Raw genomic sequence first — 17067 nt, forward strand, 5'->3', positions numbered from 1 at the left:
GCCTTCTGCTTCCTAGTTTCATACACGTAAAGATTTTGGAATCCCCATATCTGTCTTTAAAGATTTGCCTAACTGCTTCTTCAAAGCTTTAGGGCCTCTCAGATAAATGTACATAAAAGACATTTTTTAAACAATATTGACTCAAAAGGAAGACTGCAGGTCATGATTTTCACTTCATGATTACTGAACTTTCCTGAAAGCTTTATTCCTCCATTGAGTCTCCCTCCAGGAAAACAAGGAACATTCTTTGCAATTCTAACACTTTTAAAGAATGACCTCCTTGGCTCAAAGAGAATCTTTTGATTATTAGTGACAAAAATGAATTATCCTAAAGCGAACTCTTTTTGAAAGCATAGATCCCGTTTTGTAGGAGGAAAACCTAATCTCAAGCCCTAGAACATGTCAGGTTAATGGCTAACTTGCTGCAAGGAGAGAAATAGGAAAAAGCAAAATTGCTAAATCTGCTGAAGAACTAATCAAGCATATTGTTCCCTTGATTCTAGAAAATTGCAATGAGCTTTTAGAAAGGTTGAAAAGATGTCCATGGCACACTTTCATTTACTTTGTTGTAAATGTGTATTCCTCCTTCCCTGAGGTGTTGGTATTCCTAGGGGTGTGGGGGGATGGAGGTGCTGAAGATTATAGCTACTGGTGATATTCTGGTGTGCCCTGGCAAAGTTCCTGTCATTCCAAATGACAAATGGTTCCCTCTTCTGGGTGAACTTAAATTCAGTCCTTAAGCTGAGACAGCCCGGAAGGAATCACCATTGGTCTTATGTTTATTAAAATATAGTTGTGAGGCTGAGGTATAGCTCATTACGACAGCACTGGCCTGGCATGCCTGAGACCCTGGGTTTGATCCCCAGCACTGCACAGTCAACAAGCACAAACAAAGCCAAACAACAACAACATTAAAAACTATAGAGTAGATCACGAGGGGCGCACACCTATAATCCCAGCTGCTTAGAGGCTGAGGCAGGAGGAACACAGGCTTGAGGCCAGCCTTTGTAATTTAGTGACCCTATCTCAAGATAAAATAAAAAGGACTGGGGAGTGTGGCTCAGTGGCAGATCACTTGCCGAGCATGTGCAAGGACCTGGGTTCAATCCCAGCACAGCAAAACAATCAAAAAACATAGTTTTGAATTTTATCCTTAAGAAACCAACCACCTATGACCAGCTTAAGTATGTTCCAGAACTGGTGATGAACACCATGGCTTCCTTTCTTTCCTTCATCTTTCCCTCCTTCTCTCTTTTCTTTGATTCCAAAAACTTTTAAAAATACAAAGAGTACAACAAATATCTTTATTTCCAGTATTCAAAAATGAGTATCTTTTTGTTAGGCCAGATTTGGCTTCCAGTGTTGCTTCCTTTTAAAAGAAATTATTGGAGGGAAGAGGGAGGGGAAGTGCAATGAAATTAACTAAATTATGCTGTTATATTGTGTGCAGTACAAATAGGTAACAATGAATCCCACTGTTGTGTATAATTATAGTGCACCAATAAAAAGAAAAATTAAAAAAGAAAAGAAATTATTGATGAAACTCAATTCCTCTTTAACTATCACACCTGTTCTTTCCTTCACCCTCTACACCCTCTGCTGTCTACAACACCTGCCCCAAATTCTCCAACATAAACATGGTCTGTATTTGACCAGCCTCATATTTATACTTTTACCTACATACATGTGTTTTCTTAATGAATACATGCAATTATGTTTGTTTAAAATTTTCCTTTTATCAACAGCTGCCTCGTATTTAATCCTGTAAATACAGCACATTTTTCTTACCCATTCCCCTTTCTTGGTGTCTCTTAGATCATTCCAGGTTTTGTTATTCTAAAAACAAAACTTAATCTTTTTAGTATATGTCTCCTTGTGCATATAACTTTAAGCCAAGTGCATCCCTCAGGAAGAATCAGTATGCCAGGGGATGTTTGTAGTATCACTTTCAGTAACTATAGTCAAGTTATTCCCTAGAATAATAATTGCTTAAAAATGCCCAAATTGTGGTTGGTTCTGCCAAAAGCAAACTAAAATATTATGCTATTCTCCCCCACATCTTGGACAACACTGAATTTTTTTCAGTCTCTTTCATGTTCAGATGGAAGAAAAATGGAATCAATTATTTTAGTTTGCATTTTCCAACACTTTTTTTTTCTTTTAAAGAATGGACTTCTTTCTTTATGTCTTGATCTTTGTGATTTATTCTTTGAATCATCTTTATTTCTATTTATTTGTTGTGTTTTTCTTTTTCTTGATTTTAGGAGTCCCTTGCATATTCTGGTATTCACCTGTATCTTTGGTAGGGCTGACATTTGAGAAGATCATTTCTTCAGATTATTAGAACAGTTAAATTGTTCTGTTTCCAGATTTATTTTCATATATTATCAAGAAGTCAGGCCCATCTTTCTACCCCCAGTCGGTTGCAAATCCTTTTGGATCTACTTTCAAAATATGCTACATGGACCTGACCACTTTTCACTGTCCACTGTGCTACATTGGGTACCTTCGTTCTCCAGGGTCTGCAGGAGCCTCCTCAGTGGCCTGGTTCTTTAGTTCATTCTCACCAAAGACCTAGAGAGACCTTATCAAAGTGTAAGTCAGCTCTTTATTTACCTCTCGTGAGAACCATGTAATAATGGCTTTGCACTTTGCTGCCAATAAAAACCCAAGTTGTTATAGTGGCCCAAGAGGTCCAGCATACACCAGCCCCATGTCACAGTCACTGTCACTGCTCCTTCTCATCTCCCACTTCTCTCCTCTTGCTCTGGTCCCTGCTGTTCTCTAACACACCAGTGTTCTCATGCACTTTCTTTTCCCTCTCCCTGGAATTTATTTCCATCCAAAACCATCTATCTTTTTTTGCTGAATTCTCATTTAGATTTTTCCCCAGAGATGTTACCTCCCTGGAGATATTTTCTAACCTCCTTGCTTAAAAATGCAGCAATCGCTCTACACTGACTGCCTTTGTTTCCTAGGGCTATAGTAACAAAGTATCACAGATTGAGTAGCTTACAACAACAGAAATTTTTTTGCCTCACAGCTCTACAATCTACAGGTTTGAAATCAAAGTGTCAGTAGGGCCATGCTCTCTCTGAAAACTACAGGGAACCCCCACCTCTCCTCTCCTTGGTTTCTGGTGGTTTGATAGTAATTCTTGACATTGTTTGTCTTGCAGCTACATAAGCCACGTCTCTGTCATCACCTGGCACCTCCCTGCATGTCTCTGTCTTTACTTATGGTTTGGATCTCTAGTATGCCCTAAGGTTATGTTTTGAAAGCTTGGTTTCCAGAGCAGCAGTGTCTAGAGGTGATCTTACCTGGTTGGTGGATTAACCCATTTGATGGATTAAAAATAGGTGAGACATGGGTGGAGGAAATAAGTCATTAGGAACTACATGTTGTCCCTGGCCCCTTCCTCTCTTTCTGTCTCTATTTCTGTCTCTCTTTCTTTCTGCCTCATGCTCCAAGAAGCCGACAGCTTTCCTCTCTCACTTCCTTATACCATGATATTCTGCATCACCTTAGGCCCAGAGCAATGGAGCCACTGACCATGGATCAGTGAAACCTCTGGATCCCTGAGTAAAATAAGATTTTCTTTCTCCAAGTTGTTTGTGTTGGGTATTTTTGGCTACAGTGATAAAAGGCTGATGGGTACACTTCATCTTTGCTTGTTATATCTTCAACAACTTTATTTTCAAAGAAAGTAAAGTTCCAACGTACTGGGGTTAGGAACCCAACATTTTTTTTTTTCTGAAGTGCAGGGAAAATAATTCAACCCATAAAACACATCATTTCCTTTCCTACTCTGTTTCTCCAGAGCACTTAGCACTATTTAACCAACCATATATTTCACCTATTTTTTTTTTGTCTGTCTTTCCCCACCAGAATATAGACAGCATGAAGTCAGGATGTGGGGCTATGTTTATTGCTGTAATATATTAATGCCTGACCCCTTAATAGCATCTCAATAAACATTTGTCAAATGAATGCATTCACTCTGTTAAATTATGGCATTGAACAGGCCAATTAACATGTTGTGGAATAAAAATAATTAGGTAAATTCACCCTTATACAAAATCCTACAGAATGAGTCAGTGTTTATTATTTTAATACTTTTTAATTCAAAGAAGGGCATCTGAAGGAAAAGTAGAGGTCGATATCAGAAAAGATAGGAGTGAGCTGACCAGTTGGGGGATGAGTATATCATCATTGAGTGATTTATGAGTAGTGAGATATCTTTGGTCCCTTTGTCATTCTTCCACTTATCCTTACAATTAAGATGGAAAAATATTTTGCTTTGTCTAACATATTCTTGGAACTATGTATATACTTTGTATATACTATGTATATACTTTAACTCATTTAGAAATAATATATTCTTAAAAAATGTATCCCTTGCATATTATTATACCCATTTTTCAGAAGCAAAAAGTGAGGAACAACAAGGTTGAGCAGCCATGTAAGCCACAGAGATAATACATTACTAGGATCTAAATTCAGGCCAATGGGACCAAAACCTGTGTTCCTTCCCTTGTCATATGACTTCAGATTCTACTGGGACCAGAATTTCATAGGAAAGGTTGTAAACTGACCCACAAATGATTTTTCAGACAGGTGATTTGGCATAGAACATCACTTTTGGTAAGTACCCTTCTTACCAAAACTCATGGATCAACCTTATATTTTGGCACAATGGAAAGCCCTAGTGCCAGCCTGCCCAGTTCCTGAAAAGGGCCAAATGATATGGACAGGCCAGCTCTGGAATAGGCATCAGATGATAGAGAGTCAAGGCACCATTGTGTGGTCATGTGTGAATCACCGAAGCGCCTCTCAGCCACATCTCTCCTCTGCAGAGCAATGATGATGCTCATAAGAAATCACATGTGCCTTTATTCTGCCTTTTAAACAATATCTGTGCAGTCATACCAGCTCAGTTTTTGTGGTTTGTGGTTTCTGTTGAGTTCTCTGCTAAAATATCATCAAAATTTCTTGTTTGTGGTGTAGGTATCCTAGGACAACCTGCTGACCTTAACTCCTCTACAAAAAAATCTGTGCATCCAGCCACTGAGAACTCCAAGGAAGCAGCAGTAGTCTAAAAGGTAGTGTTTGCTTCATTTTAAATTTTTTTCCGAGGGTCTGACATAACTGAACTGCTACGGGCAAACTTATAATAGTAGAACATTCGTATGTACATATAAAATAGAACTTTTAAAATGGTAAAATTCAGGTCTAGATTCCCTTGGAGAATTTACCCTGTCTCGACTTCTATTTGTAGCTGCCATTAAAAGTTGGAATATAAATATTATGTCAGTTAAATAAAAGAGTGATGACTTCACTTTATGAAAGAAAGCATTGCCTTTGCTTTCCATGAAATGTAGCTTAACTGTTGCTTGATTGATATGCCATTATATCATCCTCACCCCACAGACAGTTACACATATTTAATAATTTTTATGTATAAAAAGTAAGGTTAAACAGTTACAATGTCAAGTTGTTATGCCTTATGGTGGCTTTGAGAATGATGGTGAAATTGAAATGAAATGAGTAGCACCAGGAGGCGGCTTCTGCCATGAGCCATGTCTCCTAAAATGGCTTGGGATCATTCTTGGTAAGAGGAAGTCCTAGTGGTATCCAGTGGGACAAGGAAGGCTGGATTTTATCAAAAGGTTCAAAGATCAGGTAAAATGATCTCTTGCCTTTATACATCTTTGAATGGTGACATTGGAAAAGTTGAACGTGTTTTTTTTTTAAATAGCAATCAAGGAGAAGACATGCACTATTGAGGGTCAGAAAACAGTACTCCAAAAGTGTGAGTGTTGGCATGCTGAGTATTTTGAGCTGAAAGATGTTGGTAGGGCCTCAGAAGCAAAATCTTTTTTGACTGTATCCTATTCCCCTCTCTCCCCAGGCAGGCCTTAGATACTGGAACCCCTCTCCCTCAAAACCAGCCGTAAAACCTAGAAATGTTTACTCATAACTTTCCCCCAACATCTGTGTAAGAGCTGGCCATAAAGAAATTCTCTGGCCTACCTTGTCTGACAGTCGGTCATCCCAGAAAGGTCCTGTTTTGTACATGGGAAAAAGGAATGCCGCAAAGAAATACCTAGAAGAATTGAAACCCATAGGCCCTGCTGAGTTTCTTCTCTTTGTCTCTCACTGATAGGTCATTCCCATTTTGTCCAATCTCACTTCTATACAGCTGTCCATTTTCATCAGATCTTGGCATTAAAAAAGCCCAGTTTTCCTTGTGTCTCTGGGCTTTCATTTCTGAAGGCTCCTGTGTGGCATACAACATTTATTAGGTACATTGGTTTACTTTTCTCCTATTAACCTGTCTTTTGTTATTTTGTTAGAGGAGCATTGGCTGTGCCCCTTATAATGGGTGTCCCATCTTTCTCCCCCTGCAGTACTAAGCTGATAAATTCCTCAGCATGGGGTCACTGGGCGGTGCTCATTTAATCCCACTTTTATATAAATACTCATATCCTTTTCCATCAGTCATTCTCATCTCTCCTCCTTCAATAGTGTGTCCCACTCCTGGGTCTTGGCAAACAATTTTGCATGATATATACATATTTATTATATGATATACATATATGTTAGCCTCATGTGCCAGAACACAATGATGTTGTGTTTTCTTTCTTGCTTCCAGTTAAGACCCAGTCTCCTGTAACCTGTATGCCTAACCATCCGTGACCTGCCTTCCTTTTTCTCTCATCCAATGGTCATCTAAAACCCATGCCAAGTTTATGAAGTCAGGCAAGACTGCACCTAGAATTTGTAGGATTGTGAGACATTGCTGTATCTTCTAGAAGTACTCACCAAGTTCAGGTTGTGTTGGGATGAGGCAGGTATCTTCACTTTCTAGTATGCCTGGCTTCTTTTTAGTGAATCATGTACCCATCTAGAGAGTTTCCCTGGAAATGAGAGAAGGTTTAAAAGTAGGAAATTCAATGAACTGAAATGGAGCATCCTAACTAGAGTCCTTGAATGGCATTATTTGATCTTTCTGTTATTATTATTATTCTGGTTAGTGTTTTAAGCCCTGAAGCAAGGCAATTTTTAAAGTGAAAGCTGTCAATACAAAATATATATCTGAAAGAGTAGGATTTGAACATCAGTAATTACTAGAAAAAAGAATTGTAGCTTATTTTCAAGTTTTAGAAACCTTTCTTATTCCTCCATACATAGAAAGACTTCTCTACTAACAATAAAGGGCATGTGCCTAATGATTTCAACTACTCCCATTTTTTAGATTTCAGCTGATCAATGGGAGATATTAGTCAACTCTCTTAGCCTCTCTGAACTCTGGTTTCTTCTTCCATAAAATGAGGCTAATTATAGGAAAGACCTCATGGAATGGCTATGCAAGATTAAATGATAATTTATGTAAAGTGGTTAAGAAGGTGTCTTGCAGGCAGAGGCTCTCAAGAAATGGAAGCCAGAATGATTATTATTAGAAGGAAATGTTCACTTACCAACTCTGTGTTGTTGTGGAAGGATTTTCAGTATTTTATTTCTCTTGGAATATTACCTATTGCAATCTGAAACTCTAAAAGTAAGGTAAAATAATGTGGCAAAGTACCATGTAGATATTTTTGATAGTCATAATTTTGTGCAAACAGCAATGCTTTGAGGTTAAATTCTGCCAATCTAAGAGCCACGTCTGAGTAATATTTTATCATTTAACTTTGTGCTGTGCTTTCATTTCAAATCCACCAATGTACTTGGCAAGATGATCAAGGAACACCTAATTCCAACTTCTGTTTCTTAAACTAAAACCAAATATTACTAGATGAGGTTAAACATTTTTCAGAGAAGAGGTAGGAAATGCAAAGGAATATTTCCTTAATGTTTTTATTTGTTTTATTTGTTTCTACTTCTTTTATGGATATGTAAACTCTACTGGATTTAACATTCTCACAGATATCAACTGTAATATAGACCTCCCAACAAATATCTGGAGGCCCTAGAAAGTAAAAATAAGAAGACAGATTACTTGGGGGAGTTGAAATTCAAAACTCAGAAGTAAGTTTTTCATTTTACAACTTTTAGACTGAGACCAGGCTGAAGTTAATGTCACCTTGGATGGCTAACCCTCAATTTAAAAACCTGTATAGAGTCTTTGAGGTTTGAAGACCCAAACAACAGAATTCAGGTAACATAGACACTGAAAAATGAGTTTTGAATCTGTTGAAGAAGAGAGACAGAGAAGAGAAGCTCCTTCATCTGTTTATAAACATTAACCAAATATTTGGCCGATACCTGAACCATGTATTCAAGAGCAGATATAAGTTAGCACAGTTAAAAATTTAAAAACTGAGTTGAATTTGACCTGCCATCTGAGGTGATTTTCAGTTTGCATATAACTAAATTAATTGCCTGCTAAAATTCTTCTGAAAACTAAGGCAGAATTCAGAATTTCTTCACAATAACATTTATATAGTCATTGATACAACCCCAACTTACACAAATATGAAGGAACAAGAAAATGACCAATTTTTTAAATATTTATTTTTTAGTTGTAGTTGGACACAATACCTTTATTTTATTTATTTATTTTTATGTGGTGCTGAGGATTGAACCCTGGGCCTTGCACATGCAAGGTGAGCACTCTACTGTTGAGCCCCAGCCTGAAAATGACCAACTTTGCTTTTTATCTATTTATTTATTTTGGTGCCAGGGATTGAACTCAGGGGCACTTGACCACTGAGCTACATCCCCAGCCCTATTTTTGTATTTTATTTAGAGATAGGGTCTCACAGAGTTGCTTAGTACCTCTCCATTGCTGAGGCTGCCTTTGAACTCGCGATCCTCCTGTCTTAGCCTCCCTAGCCGCTGGAATTACAGGCGTGTGCCACCATGCCCGCTGGTTGGAGTTGGTGAATATCATGGTAAGTGAAATAAGCCAATCCCTTAAACCAAAGGCCTAATTCACAATAAGTTGGGAGGCAGTCGAGAAGATTAGATTAGGTAGAGGGAAGTGAAGGGAGGGAAGCGGAGGGGATGTGGGGATAGGAAAGATAGTAGAAAGAAACAGACATATTACTTTATGTATATATGTGACTGTGTGACAATATGATTCTACAACATGTATACTCAGAAAAGTGAGAAATTATATCCCATCTATGTATGATATATCAAAGTGCATAAATGCATTCTCCTGTCATGTATAACTAATTAAAACAAAAAATTGATTACAAAATAAAATAAAATTGAAAAATACAATATTTGAAGTAAAATCCACCCAATAGGCTTACAACAGTTGTATTTAACCAAGGAAAGTGTCAGCAAACCTGAAGATAGATCCTTAGAAATGTTCATTCTGAAGCCCAGAAAGAAAAAAGATTAAAGTAAATTAACAGCAGCATACTACAGGACACAGAAATATGGCATATATACACAATAGAATATTACTCAGCAATAAAAGAGAATAAAATCATGGCATTTGCAGGTAAATGGATGGAGTTAGAGAAGATAATGCTATGTGAAGTTAGCCAATCCCCAAAAATTAAATGCCAAATGTTTTCTTTGATGTACGGAGGCTGATTCATGGTGGAATAGGGAGAGGGAGCATGGGAGGAATAGCTGAACTCTAGATAGGGTACAGGGGTGCAATGGGCAGGAAGGGGACATGGGGTAATTAATGATGGTGGAATGTGATGATCATTATTATCCAAAGTACATGTATGAAGACACAAATTTGCTGAATATACTATGTATACAACCAGAAAAAAATATATATATATATATTTGAAAAAATAGTGACCAAAATTTTCAAATTTGGTGTTATTACACAAATAAAGATCAAAAAACTTAGTAGCCCTAAAAATGGGATAAATTTGAAGAAAACTGTGCCTTGTTACTTTATATTCAAACTGCTGAGCACCAACAATAATGAGAAAATCTTGATAGTAGCCAAAAAAAAAAAAAAAAAAGACACAATACCTCTGGGAGAGTGATGCTGTAACTGAACTCCTGACTTCTCATCAGAAGTTACTGAAGCTGGAAATAGTGAAATAATATTTTAAAAAACAGAATGGGAGAAGCAAACAACTGTTAACCCAAATTTCTATGCATAGAGAAAATATCCTTTGAGAATGAAGATAAATTAGACATTATCAGATGATAAACAGGCTTGAGACTTTATTGCCAGCATACCTGCACACAGGAAATGCCAAGGGAAGTTGTCCAGGTGAAATGAGGTGTCATCAGAATTTAAATCTTCAAGAAGCAATGAAAAATATTGGAAATTATAATATAGAGGACTATTTTTTCATCTTAAAGTCTTTATTTATTTTGGTCCTGGGGATTGAACCCAGGGCCACTTTACCATAAAGCTACATCCCTAGGCCTCCTTTTATTGAGATAGGGCCTTGCTAAGTTCCTGAAACTGTCCTTGAAATTGCAATTTTCCTGCCTCAGTCTCCCTGAGTCTCTGAGATTATAGGCTTGACCATCACACCTAGCTTATCGTAAAATCTTTAAAATACAGAGGACCTCTTAAAGCAAAAATTATAATATTGCTTTGTGATGTTACTGAAAGCTTTGTCCTCATCCCTGATGCCAATTCAATAAGGAGTACATGTTTGTGAGAAAAAGGAAAAAGAATTTGTATTGCTTTGCTAACAAAGGAGAATCACAGGGGACTCTTTTCCCAAGGTCTGTGATTCTGCCCATCAGGGGGCATTTTTTTTTTTAAGAGGGGATTCAAAGGCTACATTCCATGTGTTCTCACTCTAGAATTATAACTCACTGATTAATTTGGGAGTTAGTCATTTCTGAGATCCCCTAGTGCCATCCCTAAAGTTTGAATTACTTCCTTCCAGTGCTAGGTATGTGCTCAAGGACAGATGACTGCCTAGAACGGGGAACAAAGGTAATCTTGTTCTCCTGAGATTAGGGAGGGGGATAGAGAGATGAAGAGAAAGAAACATGTTCATTTTAAAAGTAAGTCCCAGTGCAGATAAGGCTATATTGAAAGCAGAGGACAGTGGTTACAATGTTTCTAATGTAGGGCTTGTAGATATAGTGCATATGGCAATTATAACATAAAAAATCAGGATGTTAGATGGATTTACACAGTTGCAAGATTTTTTAATTTTATATGAGGTAGTATGAAATTAAGAAGATTTTGAAAGGTAGAGCAGGTATATTTTAATATCTAGCTCTAAATGTAACCATATCAATAATTATATCAAATGTTAATGGACTAAACATTCAAATTAAAAGGCAGAGATATCAGAATATATTTAAGAGTCAATAAAAACTACATTTGCTAGATATATAGCAGAATATATAGTTTAAAAGTATAAAGACACAGGTAGTAGGTTTAAAGTAAATTGGTAGATAAAAGATATACCATTGAAACAGCATAGGATGTCTAGAATGTCTATGTTAATATCAGACAAATTAAACTTTAAGACAAAAAGTATTACCAGAGATAAAGAAGAACATTTCATAATAATAAAATGCTTATTAAATTAAGAAGACCTAAGAACTATAGATGAGTGAGTATGTGCCTCACAAAATTCCAAGTGAGATCTCTTTATGTGTTTCTGAGTCTATAATTTTTTGAGGACTATCTCAATCATTTGTCAAGAGACACAAGTGGCTCATCACTTTAACTTGACAACCAGTTAGTAAAATCATGGAATGGAAACTCAACATATATGGAGGAAAAAAAAAAGAGTTCAGAGAATTCAGTGTAATTAACTGCTGACAATTCTTCATTACAGTGTTTGATGATGTGTTTGCTTCATTTAAGGTATTGTATATGTTTGAGCAACTCCCATTATCCAGGATCAAACTAGACACCTTCATAATTTAATCTTACAGAGTTCAGATGTGGTTAATATGTGCCACAACAGCTATTCAGCCCATTCTGGTTGGTGTCAATACCTTATTAGTCATTAAATATCTTGGATGTCATTTCTGCTTGTAGTTGTAATATAAGCTCTCAGTATTTTCCCCATTTTTCAGTGGAAGAATCTGTAGCTCAGAGATTCATTGCATAGCCCAAGGTCAAATACTGGTGGATAGGAGAACCAATCTTCAAATCTGAGTTTAACTGTTTTCAAAACTTCATACTGCATTGCACCATTTCCTCTGAGGAAACATCACTGACTTATTTTTATTAGAGTATGCATTTGAGGATCCATAGTACCCTTTCATATACTCCCTTGAGGACAAATGAACATTTTAATGGTACCTCTGCCTACATTCTAGATATGGTCAATGACTGTGAATATGGGGAATTTGCTATTTCAAATAGAGACAGAACCATGATTTTGGCCCAGTTCTCAGGAGACATTAAGGTATAAGCTATTAAATCTGAAAACTTTATATGTGTATATTATGATGGGGTTTTGAATTTCCAGTGGAATGTTTATAGTAAGAATTTAGAAATTATTAACAGCTTTCTTAGATATCCATGTACCTCATGTCATCAGAGAAGGGCACCCAGAGTGATTTGTGCCCAACTGGTATAGAATTTTTCAACAGTAGATGAAGTTTGGAGAGAAATGATTTCTAAGTGATGTTGAATGGTCTATGCATTTTAGTTTTACTTCTAATAAAACTGCATTTGTTTCCTAAACAGTCAAAATTTCAGACTTTTAAAATGGGACTAAGTATCAAATACTACATTAGTTCATATTGTAAATATTTTCCCTGAATCTTCATAATCTTAAGATATTTTTATTATTCCTATTTTAGAAATAAGTACATTGAGGCTTCTATATCTTCTCCTTTTAAATAGAAGTCTAATACATTTGCTCTTCTCCATGACAGAGGATCCAGGCAATACACTGAAGCTTCACTGTACTTGCTTAAGAGATTTTTGATGTCATTTCCATTTTATTATATGTGAGGTGCCTAGCCTGGAATCAGGTGACATAGATCTTTGTCATGCATAATTCCTTTACTAACTAGCTAGGAAATATCACTTTCATTTGTGATGACTTATAACCAACTTTAAGTAAGGTTACTAAAACAGAAAATCAGGAAATAAATCTGCTAACCATTACTGCTAATTAATAGAGTTGTACATTGGACATGAGAATCCACTGAGTTTTCTGGCAGGCAGACCAAGGAAAGAAATGCAGGAAGTTTTATGTTCTTGTTATCAGGTAAGTTTAAACAGGTTAGAAAAATTTCATCTGACCTTGGAGATTCCTTCCTGTTTCTGAGATATTGTAAAAATGAGAGCAGTAATAGCAACCATTCAAATACTTGATAGGTTTAAAGGAAAGAATATTTTTGTATAGATGTTGGATTATTATTTTCCATCTTCTATGACCCCAGTACAGGACCATAGTAGAAGTTTCAGGAGAATCAGAGTACAGTTAACTGTTAAAACTCAACACTCTGGCCTGGCACAGGACACACACCCAGTGACTCTGGAGGCAGAGGCAAGGAGATGGCAAGTTCAAAGTCAGCCTGGGCAACTTAGCAAGACCCTCAGTGATTTAGTGAGACCCTGTCTCAAAACAATAATAAAAAGATCTGAGGATGTAGTGGAGTGGTAAAGTATCCCAGGGTTTAATCCCCATTCCCCCTAAAAACAAAACAAAACAAAACAAATGAACAAAAAACCCTTTCTACTCTGAACTTCTGTGGGTCAGCTAGTTACTATTTAAGTACTCCTAGTGATCAGTAACTAGGCAGGATGTGGAGGATCTCCTGCATACATAGTAGATGTTGTTGTCCATGTTTCATACATCTGAGCCACAGAGAAGTGATATAATTTGACTAAGGCCTATATAAATGTTTTAGTCAGAATCTGAATCCTTGTCTCTCTGTCACAAAAGCCCATGCATTTTCCAGTATACTAAACTGTTTCTAAATATTGTAATAATGACTTTGGTATTATTTTTAAGAATAATTCCAGTTTATCAAATGGTCTATGTGAAAAACCGATACATCCTGAAGTAGAATTCCTCACTGTGAAAACACCTATGCAGTCATCATCTAGAGGCTCCATATAACCCCTGACAGCATCATAAAACCTTTAAATATCTTTTTTTTCTTGTGCTTTGTTTTTAAAATTAATTTCTTCGCCAAGACTTGAGAACTTGGACCAGAGAATTAGAGTAACCCAGGGACCTTCAGTGACAGCTTTGCCAATATGGTTAGAATGTTCCTCAATTGTAAAGCTTTGTTAATGAAAAGAGACCCAAAAAACCTTTCTACTAATGTGTAGTGCTCTCGTGTCAGTTTGAAATGAGCAAACTGTCACCGTGCCTATTACCATGCATACAGTATATGTTCATTAAATCATGCACTATGGGTTTCTTCAGGATGTCAAATTGCTTAATTGAAAAAATGTGTAGTGTCGCTCTTATGGGAAAGAGGCAGGAATCAAAGGGCTGGAGAGCTTATTCTTAATATTCCAGAGTTTGCTTTTAACTGCAGCCAGAAATTGTTCTGTTTTACAGTTTTGATTAAAGGACTATTCCTTCTGCATTTTTCTTGTTTTGTTTATAATTCAAACACTGTAATTATAATGGAGTTGCTTTTATAATAGAGCTACTAAATCATTCCGCTAGCAGATGAAAACCAAGGGGAAGGGTACCATTTTTTTTTTTTTTTTGTGCTATAAGGCCAATTTGGGTGGGTTGGGGCTGAAACAAACTAGGAATCAAGAGATCCGGATGGGTTTTAGTCTTGCTAAATCTTTGCTTCAGTGTTTGGATTTTGTAGGAGGCTCAGGCCTTATCAATTGCCTCACTGGGTGGGTTAATCCTTTCTGACAGCCCATGCCCTTCGGCTGCTAGTGTTTCTCAATTTGTTTGTATGGTAGCTTAAAAAAAACCCAGTGTCTAAGCCACACCCTAGATGGAACAGATCTGAATCTTTGTGGATATTTTAAAAGCTCTGCAAGTTATCCTAATGTGATGGGGTTGAAAGAAATTGGCCTGAATTGACTTCAGTCTTCCAGTATCTTAACTCGAAGCTCATCTCCCAGCTGTTCTCATCAGCCTACTCACATCAACTAATGTTTCCTAAGAGTTGTACACCTTTAGGGTTTCAGCAGGCTAAAACCCTGCATTCTGGGCTCCTCTTAGATCTATTAAATAAAATTCTTTGAGGGCAGGGCCAGGAATCTCTTTTTAACAAGAGCTCTAGGCAATTCTCACGCACTATGGTTTGAGAATTTTGCTAAAGAAGAAAGATATTCTTTATAATAGGAGTTCAAGGGAACTTCAGAAGTGAGTGTATGAATCACAATAAATTCAGGGCAGACTTTTTTTTTTTTTTTAACAGCAGTAGGGATTTTGCTCAAACTGCAATCATGCATGGTTAATCAACTTTACTGGTGGGGTGGGGCAGGGGTATAAGGTCCCACTATCTAGTGCTACATAAGACCCAGGAATACACAATACATATCTGCACGATTCATATATCCATGCATACATATGTATATATATATATATATATATATATATAATACCAGTAATTAAACAGGGGGGCTTAACCACTGAGCCACATCCCCAGCCCTTTTTTTATTTTTTGAGATAGGGTCTCACTAAGTTGCTTAGGGTCTTATTAAATTGCTGAGGCTGGCTTTGAACTTGCCATCCTCCTACCTCAGTCTCTTGAGCTGCTGGGATTATAGGCCTGCACCACTGCAACTGGTGGAATGCACATATTTTATAGCCTATTGAACCTTTAGGTGCCAGGGCATAATGATTAGAATCAACACATTGTTGAAGGGCCTACAGAAATACTTAGAACTAAAAGAGGAAGAAAAATTATTTTTGTTTTAGTGTATGGAGAAATTGTGGAATCAGACAATTTGAAATTGTGAAATGTCAACAAACTATAACATTATGCTATTGCTATTAATTACTAAATTTAATAATTATTAAGAAGTCTACTTTTAGAGAGATTTTATGAGTTAGCTTTTCTCACTTCTTAAGAATTTCTGAGAATGTATGATGATTACTGAGAAAATTTAGATAATTTTAAAATTAAGTTAACCAAATTATGTGTAAGAACATAATTTCAAGTGCAAAAGTATAAAAATATTTCCAAAGATTTCACATTAGTGTAATGTGACATAATATGGGGTTGAGCCTCCCAAAGAAAATGTGCCTAAAGCCTAGGCAGGTCATGTATCTCTAGATTCCTTACCTCAAAATTAAAGGATATTTAATTTTCCAGGGACCCATTCTTACTGAGAAATATATACATTAGCAGTCTTCAAAAGGTACAGTTGACATTAAACTTAATGTTAGTGCTCACTCTTCTTCCTCTTTAAAAAAAAAGATAAAAGAAAAAGTTAATATTTTTAGTCACACACCATACTACCTTTAAAAGCCCATCACTTACATAAAAGTTGGGACTAGTAATGAGCTTCCAATGAGAGTGACAAGATAAATTGCATACTACACCTCTTGCTCAGAAAATTACCCCTTAGCAATTGCAATAATAGTAGTGAAACAACACATAACTGGAATGAAAGACAGAAGTGGATACCACTGGAAATTTAGTCTCTGAGGTCAGTTGATGTCCAGAGCTATATATATATTTTTTCAATTCTTCACGCCATATTCACACTTTAGACTTGATTGCAAATGAGATCCCCAGCATCAGGATTCTCCTGATCCATGGATTTTGATTCTTGTTACTGATGTCTTTACTAACATGTTAATTAAATTATATTCTCTTTTTCTAACTTAGCCTCTTTGTTTTGAAGAATCTTCCATTGTTTCTTCTATTTATTTCTGTTTACTTTTTTGACTCTCATTTCTAGAATATAAATACCATGAACGCAGGAGCCATGACTGTCCTTCACTAAATCCATCATGGGTAAATAAAGGGTGGTGACAGTTATCACTCTGTTCTTGCCAGCAGTGATCAGTCAGGAGTGTCATGCTCTTAGGAACAATATTATAAATGCTGAACTGCTCGGGAAACATTTTAGTACATCTCTTTTAAGTTTAGGATTCTATAACTCAATGTCATTAATAAATGAGTGATGGGAAAGAAGTTGTATTCAAGTTTATGCAGCTATCCCAGCATCCAAGGCAAAAAAAGCCACAGGAATCAACTTGTCTA

At 36.6% G+C, this 17067-nt stretch overlaps 1 protein-coding gene across 9 annotated transcripts in view; it reads left to right on the top strand.

Moving 5' to 3' along the window:
• Positions 1 to 17067, top strand: part of Fhit (fragile histidine triad diadenosine triphosphatase) — a 1445121-nt gene that overhangs the window by 405313 nt on the left and 1022741 nt on the right. For all 9 annotated transcript variants that reach the window (XM_046453018.1, XM_058582092.1, XM_046453014.2 and 6 more), the window contains one exon: positions 5008 to 5102. The gene's annotated coding sequence lies outside the window, so the exon portion shown is untranslated. The remainder of the gene's footprint in view (positions 1 to 5007; positions 5103 to 17067) is intronic.

The sequence above is a fragment of the Marmota monax genome, unplaced genomic scaffold (genome assembly GCF_021218885.2).
Source record: "Marmota monax isolate L192 unplaced genomic scaffold, Marmota_monax_Labrador192_F-V1.1 WCK01_AAM20220418_F8-fsc00042, whole genome shotgun sequence".
Taxonomy (NCBI): Eukaryota; Metazoa; Chordata; class Mammalia; order Rodentia; family Sciuridae; genus Marmota; species Marmota monax.